Source organism: Triticum dicoccoides, chromosome 2B (assembly GCF_002162155.2).
Source record: "Triticum dicoccoides isolate Atlit2015 ecotype Zavitan chromosome 2B, WEW_v2.0, whole genome shotgun sequence".
Classification (NCBI taxonomy): Eukaryota; Viridiplantae; Streptophyta; class Magnoliopsida; order Poales; family Poaceae; genus Triticum; species Triticum dicoccoides.
Genome location: NC_041383.1, coordinates 325,805,071 through 325,817,428, shown reverse-complemented (window position 1 = coordinate 325,817,428; position 12,358 = coordinate 325,805,071). Strand labels below are relative to the sequence as shown.

The window sequence follows — 12,358 nt, the reverse complement described above, 5'->3', positions numbered from 1 at the left end:
TGTTACCCTACTTGAACTAACGGTTTCATGCGGTTGTACTGATGAATTGGAGTGGTTGAACTGATGTTTCCATTTTTGTTTAACAGATTTTTCTTTAGTTCCAAAAAAATTACAATTTTTTTTGTCGCAACGGGGCTTGTAATATATTGTTGGAAAGCTCTTAACAACTATATTTCAAGTATATTGAAATTTTTTGCAAAATCATTATTGTTTAAAAGTAGTTTTGAAAAAACCTTTTTTTTCAAAACCAAAAATGTGAATCATATTTTGGACTCAATTTTCAAACGGTTTGTTGGAATTGAGCAAATAAGATGGCGTTGAAAAGTTGGTAAAAATCTGCATCTTCCATATATCTATTGTTTTTTCAAATTCGTTACAATTTAAAAGTAATTTGAAAATGGTAAAATTCTAGGCGAAACGTATTTTCGCGTTTTTCTACAAATGGTTTGTCGGATTGACGCAAATGATATGACATTGGAAAGCTATGGAAAATGCGCAACTTTTTGGTATTGAAATGTTTTTCTATTTCCTTATGGTTTAAAAACGAATTTGAATACAGACAAATTTGATTTCGAACACGATTTTTTTTAAGTTGTTGAAATGGGGCAAATAATATACCCTTGGAAAACTATCAAAAATGAGAAACGTAGTCATGTTTGAACATTTTCTCAAATTCACAACCGTTAAGAGTAATTTTGAATACGGCAAGATGGATCCTGCTATTTTCCCGTCTGGAAAACAGAGTACTCGTATTGATATATGTGTGTGTTTGTACTGAGTTATTTTTTGTAGAGTAATTTTGAATGGTTCTCAAAAGAGGGTACTTGTACTGATGTTTGCATGGGTTTGTACTAAACGTGTTTTCACTAACTAGACTTTGCTATGTTTTTTGGGTAATATTTTCCATGTAAGTTTTCAACGGTTTACTGTATCATAGGCCCCAAACTTGCATGATTTATATTGTTGAACTGAATGCTATTTTTTGCAAAAGAATAAATAAATTGCGTGTTTCTTTTTTTAAGTCAATTTTTTTTTGCAACGAATGTTCTAGATTTCTCTTGTTTTGCAACTTGAACTTTTACCATTTTAAACTTTTACGATCTTGAATTACCGTGTGTGGATGAGCACCTGAACTTGTAGAATTTAAAGTTTTCTGTTTAATTTCACATTTGTGTTTTTGTCCGAACTTATGGTATCATCATCAGTGAACCTGCATGGTTTCTGTAGCTAAACTAAAATAAACTTTTACCTGAATAAATATGAACACCGGGAAATTTGTACAACAAGAACTGAATCTAATGCCAATATTGAACTTGCAGTTGCAGGTTCCATGCGCAAGCTAGCTATCAAATTTACTGATCCTAAAATCAATCACCACCACAGGAACACAATAAAGTTCTTCAAATGGTTGCTCGAGGAAGAGCTAGCTGCTAAACCTGACCACATTTACCGCTAGGAGCAGCCAACCACTAGTTTGAAGAGGGATTTAGCGACGTCGACAGCCGCCAACCACATTTACCTCCTCAACAAAATAAAATATCAAACTTTTTCGGTATACTTTCTCGTTCACCTTACATGGATCCAACATGTTTTTGCACAATGACCTCTTATATTTCATATTTTATAGCAAGCTACACCGCAGAGAAATTAAAATACATTGGATCAAAGACCATTATAGAGCAAGACAGCAACAGGTTCGTCATCGGCCATCATCAGCCAACATGTATTGTCCCTGTTGCTTCTCCCTTCCTGTCCAACCAAATCACATTGAACTGCAAACACACACAACATAGACACCGATCCAAGAGTCAAACCAGGAGCTGAAGCACATGAGAGAGATGTCGCATGCGCAAATGAGAGGGAGTGAGTGAGTCATGCTTTGCTGCTGCACACGCGCATGTATGAGAAAGAGAACAACATCAGTTGCTGCTTAAAGCGGGAGAGCTTTCAATGACCTAAATTAGCATAGGTGCACTTTAGATGTAGCAAAATCTGAACTTATTTACAATGGGAAATTGAAATTTAGCATGCTGATTGATACATCTTTTTAATAAGTAGTTATCTAAACCTGAAATGAGTTTCAATCATATGCTAGAAGATGCCCCATGCAAAAACTAGAAATAAGAGTGAGATAGAAAGAGTTGTTTCAACAAGTTTGTTTAAGTACAAATACATGGTGGTAGCGGTATTCAATGCAAATGGGAGCTTTGTACAATAATCCATTGCAAGCATCATATAGCTTGGAGTATGAAACACAACCATCACCAATTCACCATGTTACTGTTCTGGGCATAGTCAATATAGTTGCACTAAGACGCTTAACCAAATGACCTGAGACAGCCAATGGAGGAAGGAGTTCTTGTCTTAATATAGGCAGTTTTTTTACAAAAATGGCTCGAACATCTTTAAAAACAGACAACAATGACCACTTTTTTTAACTACCTGAGTAAACAACCGCCAACTTGCAATTGATCACTTGAACTTATAGGGAATAGAAAAAAGAACTAAGCTTGCATTATGAAAATCTACAGTTTTTTCTGAAGTGATAACATATGTAAAACTTAGGTCAATTGGTGTGACGCACATAGTTGAACTAGTGTAATATATGTAGTCGAATGGATGTAATTATTTGTAGTTGAACCAATTGGAGACCTGGCAATGCAACAACATTTTCATTCTATGGTGTCTCGCTCATGGTTTGCTAGAACAAGTTGATTCTTTGTTTTGAACTTTGAAACAAGCTATAACTTGTGTTTCCCAAATGTGTACAGAATTTTATGTTTCCAAGCATATACCTTATGTTTTTTTTGTTGATGGGCACACCGCCCCTACTCCTGTGGACTGACGGCGCCGCGAAGTGGAGCTAAAGGAGAGGGGATCACGAGCGGCGCCTAGGTGCACGGGGATTTGGCCGCTTTAGAGGATCCCAGCTACCACCAAGTCATCCCCGAGGAGCTTGTAGAGGCAAGGAAGTTGGTCACTGGCCATCTGGTGTAAGTTTGAGCTACCAGGTACACCGGGATTTGGCCGCTTTAGAGAAACAAGAAATCAGAACAAACATGAATTATATATTGTCACGCTCAATATGCGATACTATCCTAAAGAGACTCGAAGGTCCCACCAAGGATAGAACCGCATATTGAAACGCTTTTGCAAGGTGGATATCATTACATCAACATTACATAATAGATGGGGATACATACAAAAGGCATACAATGCCACACGAATACAACATCACAATACATAAGAGCAACATCCGACTACGGATGAAACATAAACAGAAACTCAAACGACATCCACCCTGCTAGCCCAGGCTGCCGACCTGGAATCTATCCCCTGATCGAAGAAGCAGAAGAAGAACTCAACGCAAGCAAGCATCGCTCTCGCGTCATGATCATCGCATAACCTGTACCTGCAACTGTTGTTGTAGAATCTGTGAGCCACGAGGACTCAGCAATCCCATTACCATGGGTATCAAGACTAGCAAAGCTTACTGGGAAAGGAAGGGGAAAAGTGGTGAGGTTGCAGCAGCGACTAAGCATGATATGGTGGCTAACATACGCAAATAAGAGCGAGAAGAGAGCAAATGGAACGGTCGTGAAGCTAGCAATGATCAAGAAGTGATCCTGAACTCCTACTTACGTCAAGCATAACCCAAAAACCGTGTTCACTTCCCGGACTCCGCCGAAAAGAGACCATCACGGCTACACACGCGGTTGATGCGTTTTAACTCGGATCTGGTGTCAAGTTATCTACAACTGGACATTAACAAATTTCCATCTGCCTATAACCGCAGGCACGGCTTTCGAAAGATTATACCCTGCAGGGGTGTCCCAACTTAGCCCATGATAAGCTCTCGCGATCAACGAAGGATATACCTTCTCCCAGGAAGACCCGATCAGACTCGAAATCCCGGTTTACAAGACATTTCGACAATGGTAAAACAAGACCAGCAAAGCCGCTTGATGCGCCGACAATCCCGATAGGAGCTGCACATATCTCGTTCTCAGGGCAACACCGAATAGGTCAGCCTACGAGTAAAACCAGCCCTCGAGTTGCCCCGAGGTGGCCCCGCAGTCTGCCCAGTTCGGACCAACACTTAGACAAGCACTGGCCCGGGGGGGCTAAAAATAAAGATGACCCTCGGGTTGGCCGACCCAAGGGAAAGGTACAGGTGGTGGTGAGGCAAATGGTAAAACCAAGGTTGGGCCTTGCTGGAGGAGTTTTATTCAAAGTGAACTGTCAATGGGGTCTCATAAATCACCCAACCGCGTAAGGAACGCAAAATCCGGGAACATAACAGCGGTATGACGGAAACTAGGGCGGTAAGAGTGGAACAAAACACCAGGCATAAGGCCGAGTCTTCCACCCTTTACCAAGTATATAGATGCATTAAATTAAATAGGAGATATTGCGGTATCCCAACATAACCCTGTCCACCATGGAGCAATCTTCAACTTCACCTGCAACTAACAACGCTATAAGAGGGGCTGAGCAAAGCGGTAACATAGCCAAGCAATGGTTTGCTAGGAAGGGTGTCAAAGGTTAGAGGTTCATGGCAATTTGGGAGGCTTGATGAGTAAAAGATAGGTAGCGCAGCAAAGCGATAGAACGAAGCAACTAGCATAGCAATGATAGTAGTGAGATCCAGGGTAGCGGTCATCTTGCCTGAAATCCCGCAAGGAAGAAGAACGAGTCCATGAAGAAGATGAAGCCACGAAGACGAACCAAGCGTAGACGAATGAATCCTCATGATCGCAACGAAACGGGAACTATCAAGAAGAAGCACACAACATGGTAAACACACTACACATGAACAAGGCATGATGCGCACACAAGCATGATGTAAGACAAGACTACATGAAGCTACTCATGGCAAGAGATTATGCAAACAAGAGCAACACATCAAAGAAAGTTTAAATGAGGTCGGAAACAACACATAACAATTCCGGTAAGTCCTCGTATGCATATTTCGAAATTGGTCCAGATCTGAATAAACCTTATGTTCGAGTTGTTAAACAGCAAGTTAAGATGCACCAAGATGATCTACACGAGATTCTAGTCAAGTTACATATAAAGTTCATTTAATTCGGAGCTACGGCCTAGAAGATATGAGCAAGACAAGTTAAACATGGCATTAATGCAAAATGCATTCAAATATCAAGCAAACACACCAAAATAAGGATGCAACATGATAATATGAAACTACATGCAAAATCAAGCAAGTTTCATATAGAGCACACTCAAAACGGAGCAACGGTTCAACACACACACATGAAACAAGTTATAGCAACAATCTGTCCAAAACAGCAACTAGGTATATTGTAAGCATCAAGACAATATGCTACAGCACCCCAACATGAGAATAAAAGGCATGGGCATGATGTACAAGTAAAGCATAACAAAACATGAACACTGAGCTATCTCCAGAAACTACTAGAACATGCTCAAACACACATGGCAAGATTGCAAATAATAACAGTTTCAAACTTTGCAGAAATAACATCAGGTTGCAATGTTTAGAGCTATCGAAAAACATGTTACAAGAACTTATCATGGAAAACAAAGGCATGGCATGAATCTACTAATTGCATAGAACAAACGTCCCTTACTGACCATAAGCCAAAAAGGATCAGAGGATATGATGGCACCCATGTAAACATGGCAAATTATATGACAGATTCAAACATGGCAGGAACAACGATAAGTAGGCATGTTGGTGAGCTTGAACCACTCATCACAGAGCAATACATGGCATGGCAAGGCAACCAACAGTAAGAAGACATGTTTATGAAGCTAAGCATGGCAAGAGCAAGTTCATAGGGTACATGGATCATTAGCAAAACACATGGCAAAACTGAACTTAATGTTAACAGGCTGACAACAACATTACTTAGCAACTTGAGAGCAAGATTACAACAATCTACAGCAAGCTATAACTGCAACCAGGGGCATGTATGGATAGAGCATGACATGTATAACAAATCATCCTTAGTGAACATCTCTAGATTATGCACGGAATGACTTGTAGCAGCAGGTTTACATGTCATCACAAAATAATAGATTCAGCCTAGCAAAACAGCAACAGCAAGTACCCTACTTAGCAAACTTGATGCACTCAGTACAAGACTCACAAAAATAAATGGATGACACCCCTGTAAAGATAGCATGATGTAGTTCAAAACACATGTAGACATCAACCTCATAGGATGCACACATCAAACATGGCAAAAATGACAAATCATCAAGTTATAACAGTTTCAGCAGATTAACAGCAACATGCACTTTTGCAACGATGATTCAGGCATCAAGATGAACTCAAATGAACATGATGCAATGGAATGAAATGAAGTACTCGTTGATACGAACAGTTTGACATATTACACGCACAAAACAGAGCCGCGTGCTAGGAGATATGGCATGATGAACAGGGCAACATAATATGCAAATTTATAGGACTTAGCCGATTTTCAGGAAAAAAACAGGACGCGCGTCGAATAGCTAAACGTCGCACTGAGCGGGTTTTAGGCGGGTGGCTCACCAGAGGGGCCTCGGCCCAGGAGAGGAAGCAGGCCGTCGGACCGAAGGGGAGCCTGGGCTGGGCTGGCGAACCGAGCCGTGGCCCACGAGCGGGCGCTCGTCCCCGTGCTCGAGCGGGACGAGGCCATGGCGTGGCCGGCGGCGGCCAAGGCGAGGTCCGGCGACGGGGAAGCCAGGAGGGGCCGGGGGTAGCGGGAACGGGCGGATCCAGGCCTGGGGACCCCGAATCTGGCGTCGGGGGTGGCCGGCGGTGCTCGGGGAGGCTGCTCCGGCGAGGAGCTCCAAGGGCGGCGGGGTCCTATAGGAGAGAGGGGGTGAGGCGGGGCGAGGAGAGAGAGGAAGAGAGGCGGCGAGGGGCGGCGCGACCTGGCCGTGGGGGTCGGCAGCGGCGAAGCCCGACAGGGCGCTCCGGCGAAGGTCCGGCAGGGGAACACGGCGGCGGCGCGTCCCTGGATCGGGGATGCTGGAGGGAGGCAGAACGCCATCGGGCGCGCGGGGGCTCGGGCGGCCGCGCGGGCCTGGGCGGGCCGCGCCTGGGCCCGGCAGGCCGCGGCGGCGGGGGAGCTGGGCAGGCGCACGCGGGCGACGTGGCAGCCCCCGATTGGCTGCCGGCGGTGGCGGGGCGCTGACTGACCAATGGCCAAGCGCCAAGTGGCGCCTGCGAGGTGGCCGGCGGCGGAATTTTGAGGTGGAGGTGGCTGGCGGCTGGAGCTAGGAGGAGGGGTTAGGATAGGTTAGGCCAAAATGGCAGGTTAGGGGGGTTTAAAAAGGCATGGGGTCTAGGTTAGGGGGATTTGAGGCCGTTACGGACCGTCGAATCTCGATCTGACGGTCCGAAACGGAGAGGAACTAGGTGGGCTGCAGGTGGGGTTAGTGGGCTGTGTAGGAGAGGTTTCGGGCTGAGAGGAGAGAAGAGAAAGCAAGGCCCGGCGGCAGTTTCGAAGACCGAAGCATTCGACGAAAGTACCGACAACGGTACCGCTATACATTTAACGGTTAGGCAGTTAAACGGACTCCGAATGCGACGAAACTTGATAGACGGCCTGTCTACACTATAATAAGACCGCATCCCAAGTTACACCCCAAATCGAGAACATTTTTATGCCACTTATAAAATAATATTTCGAAGGTGCCGCGGGCGCGTGCAAGTGTGACCGGACTCCGAACGGACAATGAAAAGAACCGACGGAACCCAAATGGATGCAAGTTTTTAAAACATGCAGATGAAATGCAGATGATGACATGACAGAATGCAACACGCAAGCAAATGACATGGCAACGACGGCGAATAACTGACGGACTCTTGGCGCATCGGATCCAAGGCGTTACATATATGTTACAAATTTTTGCCTTCTATAATGATGTGCTTCCTGGGCAATCCAAAAGCAGCAGCCGCACAAGTTCAATAGCCGCTCGCCGTACACACCTGCTCGATGGGAATTTATACAAACTGTTTGGAATTAGAAATTGAACTTTAGTAAAATTAGAAAGTAACTGAAAAAGAATTAGAAATTGAAGGAAAATAAAATAAGAAACTGTCTGATCTAAAAATAAGAATGAACTGAACTAAAATTGGAAATTTAACTGAATAAAAATTAAGATGTTGTCGATGTAAGAAGGGCTTCTCTTTTGCAGGTAGCTTATGCGCCGTCGGCTAGCTTTGGTTGTAAGCGTCTGTGTGGTTACCTACTAAGGATGACTAAACACTATATTATAACTATGGTTGTGAGTTCTAGAAATCGGGAGGAAATCATGTCTCATAAAAGAAAGAACCAGATATGTTGAGGCTTGGTTTTCAGTTCACACCATTTAAGCTAGCCGTACTGAAGTAGTTGTGTTCCTCTCACTCACATATACTACATGTTGATGCTTGTCATCTCGTCTTACATACTCCCTCTGTAAACTAATATAAGAGCGCTTAGATTACTAAAGTAGTGATCTAAACACTCTTATATTAGTTTACGGGAGTACTACATAGGCAGAGGCTACGTGTACTGTAGTCAAATCAAATAATATAAGACTCTATATGTATCAGACCTGGATGAGGATGCTGCCGGTCTTCTTGTCTTTATCGGTGACGAGGGAGTCCTCAGTGTAGTACGTACGCCGCGTCGGATGTTGTGTCCTGTCCTGACTCCTGGGTGTACATATGTACGCGTCGCCTCAGACGGTGGCCCTTCCTTCCTTGTGCTTGGCGGTCACACGGTGGTCAAACTAGTTAAGTTTTGTTCTTTTTAATTCAAAAAATAAGGTGAAACTACTAGTAAATAAATGGAGCTTATCACTGAAAACTGAATGGCACCTCAGTCAGGTTAGTTTCAGGTTCTGAGACTGAATGCACGCCGTGCCTGTCCTCCTACTGTGAGAGCCAAAGTAAACCAATCTTAACCAGGGAACATCACGCGTCACGGCCGCTGTCATGGAACACCGACACCGTACATGGAAACAGAGAAACTTCCAGGAAGCCTCCATGGCAGAGCCATAAACTCAAATGGCAGCACCGTCGACGGCGAACACTACCTTTTCGACAACTAGCTTGATTGACTGAAATCCTTCAAGTCCATCACTACATACAAAATATTACTGATAAATGATTTAGAGCAATGTCAGAAACAACATAAGCTAGTTGGAGAAGTTGCATGATTCAAATATGTAAATAGGAAATGATTCAGTCGTAGTAATTGAACTTTCAAGCACATTTTGTTATGTGTAAAATTTACTTTTTTTTAACGAAGTGAACTCAAAATTTGTAGGCGAGCCCTTCCTGTAGATGTACATGAACTTAATTTTGTGTTTGCACCTGAACTACCAACATGAATAAGCAATGATGACAGAAGTGTTGTATAAAGCTCCACAAATAACAATAATCTTTTCTGTCAAATGGATCATACAAAAAATTAACCAAAAATCATTTGTATGCACATTATCCTGATATCCCATAAGCCATTTGTGTACGGCATCATTATCAGTCATAACAACAAGCACCTGTTCGTGCTATAGGAACATAGAAACACCTCCTTTGACCTATGATGCGACGTCGTTGGCTCGTTGTCCTTGCCGTCAGCGGGCAATGCCCCTGAACTTGGCACTTGGCAGAGACTAGTAGTAGAACTTACCGGCCCTCCAACTTGCACTGAGGACATCTTAAACGAACATGAAATGAACTTCCTAGCATTTATTCTATGAACTTTTCTCAAGGTACACATGTTTCCCTAAATTTGCAAGTTGATTTTCTTCTTTCTTTTATCAGATAACTTACACATATAGATCTTCTTTACAAAATTATATAAACGACACCACACGTGTGTACTATTTTTATTTTTGAACATCCTAGCACTCTTGTGTAATTTTTTCTCAAAGGGCAACCTGGTGCATGTAGCTCCCGCTTGCGCAGGGTCCGACCACTTTGGGTCTATAGTACGCAGCCTTTCCCTACATTTCTGTAAGAGGCTGTTTCCAGGACTTGAACCCATGACCTCATGGTCACAAGGCAGCAGCTTTACCACTGCGCCAAGGCTCCCCTTCGTGTAATTTTTTCTCAGGACAAAATATATTGTAGGTGGGCATTGGAGCTTTCCATTACCTCGTGTTGTGCTTGTCCGACAAAGCATAGCTATTCTTTCAGCACAGAATAGTTTTTCACTAAATTTTCTAGTCCAACATCAGCATCTGGTCAAGTCCCATCGCTGGGGACCAAGATATTTTTTTTGTGAAAGCCTGGCACAAATCACTTGACACGGACAAGCACATACCTTGCCCTGTCCTCATGTACGGTCTGCACTTTGGGGTGGTTTTGAGAGCGGACATGAGTGCTGGCTGTGAACGGCCTGTGGTGTTGGCTGTGGACGGCCAGCATCGTCGTGTGAGTCTGGTGGGCCTCAAAGGCGAGTTGTCAAAGGAGGTCGTCGACAGCGAGTTGTGCCGGCAGGGAGCCATGGCTGTTCCGGAGATCAGGAGTTGTCAAAGGAGGCGGCCTCCCAAGCTGCGGCATCGAACGGCTTGGCGCTGTAGAAAAACATTTTGTAACCATTCACTGACAAAATGGGGTAACGCAGCATGGAACAATGGAATTTCAGGTAATAAGATGAGAGATAGAACTGAAAATAAATTAGAGAGGAGATGAACTGACAAGGATTTAAATGAACTCTCACTAGCAGTAATTTTGTACTTCTCATGTAGTAAGACATGAACTTGCTGTCAAATACATCGACCATGTAGTAGGTTTGAACTTAATTGTATGATCATCTAACTAGATAGCACTGAAGTAAGCATCAACATCTTAGTATGCAACAAATGTGATCACTTTTAGTACCACTGATGAACTATTCATAAATCAGACTTTTTAAGTTACGCACAGAATAATAAAAATGAAGCGCAGACCTAAACGCAACAAGCGGTAAAAATGTGGAATGGAATTAAGCAATCAACATTAATATATCTTTAAGTTTTTCTAATTGTACAGTCCAAATTCCACTAGTTCTCAATCTACAGCAGATCAATAGCAGCAGGACACCAAGTTCAGTATTTGCACACGGTAAAAATAAGCTACCAAAGATAACACACGCACACAAGTTTAGTACCAATAGCTATAACTAGCTGGATTCATTCGCGGAAGTAGCCGCACAATTGCAGTAGCAGCTCGCTGCTCATACCTGCCCGTCATCTTTATGCCTCGTCTTGTTTGCTGCCTCAAAACACTTTGCCGCCTACTACTTATCTCCGGCAGTACCCTGCACACACACACCACCGGCCACCAGTTAACACATATGCACACACAGAGAGAACCAGCCACGCACCTCATTGTCTACACAACCAGGACTACATCTTATGCACATTATGGACTGATGACGTAGCAGCACAGAAAACTATATTTTGTAGGCACACTACACTGATTTCAGCCATGGCAGACACACCTGAAGAAAGAGCATGTGGCTGTTTCAGTTTTACTAAATTTAATCTCTACATAATTTGCCATCTTTGCTATTTTTTACACCTCACTTGCAGAACAAAGAGACATGTTAGGTGCCTCATTTTTTCATGGAAAAATCAAATAACATTTTTGGACGCCGGAATAAATCTAGAGGAAAGGATCTTACCTCCACAGTGCAGTAGTTGGGCCTCCCTGCAGCAGGAGAGAGACGAGGTGCTCCATCGAACGTCGTTGTGGGAACGACATGGCGGCAGCTGGATCCAGGGTGTTGCTGCAATGAACGGACTGGGGTGGTGGCGTTGAACGACCTGGGGACTGGGGTGGTCCGGTTATGGTGCCCCACCAGGACGAGATGCGTGGCGGTGTGGGAGCCGGGGGAGATGGGGGCGCGGCAGTGGCCGGAGCTGGTCGTGATGTGGGCGGGGCGGCGACAGGAGCCTGGGAGGAGAGTGCGGTAGGAAAGGTCGGGGCGGCGGCGCGCATGGCAGGAGAAGCAAGGAGGTGCGGCGGCGGCGGCGCACGTGCTAGGAGGCGGAAGGAGGCGCGGGGGCGGCGGCACAGGTTCCAAGAGGAGGAAGGAGGCGCGGGGACGGCGGCGCGCGTGCCAGGAGGAGGAAGGAGGCGCGGGGATGGAGGCGCGCGTGCCAGGAGGAGGAAGGAGGCGCTGGGACGGCGGCCCGCGTGCCAGGAGGAGGAAGGAGGCGCGGGGACGGTGGCGCGCGTGCCAGGAAGAGGAAGAGGAGCTGGACCGGTGACGCACTTGGTCCGAAGGAGGAAGAAAAGCAGGGTCGCCGGCGCTCTTGGTCGGGAGAAAATGAGAAGTGTGACGACAGGTGTGGGGAATCGGAGATTGGGAGGAGGTCGAGGGGAAAGTAGCGGGGCTTTTCT

At 44.7% G+C, this 12,358-nt stretch overlaps 1 long non-coding RNA gene across 2 annotated transcripts; it reads right to left on the bottom strand.

Moving 5' to 3' along the window:
• Positions 1-7,747: 7,747 nt before the first annotated feature.
• Positions 7,748-12,055, bottom strand: LOC119363619. 2 transcript variants are annotated; one of them, XR_005174164.1, is made up of 6 exons: positions 11,637-12,055; positions 11,193-11,270; positions 10,293-10,545; positions 8,843-9,106; positions 8,578-8,730; positions 7,748-7,966 (listed from the first exon to the last, which is right to left on the bottom strand). It is a non-coding gene; the product is annotated as an uncharacterized LOC119363619 (long non-coding RNA). The 2 variants fall into 2 exon arrangements; XR_005174163.1 differs by having other exon boundaries at positions 8,578-9,106.
• Between the last annotated feature and the right edge of the window lie 303 nt (positions 12,056-12,358).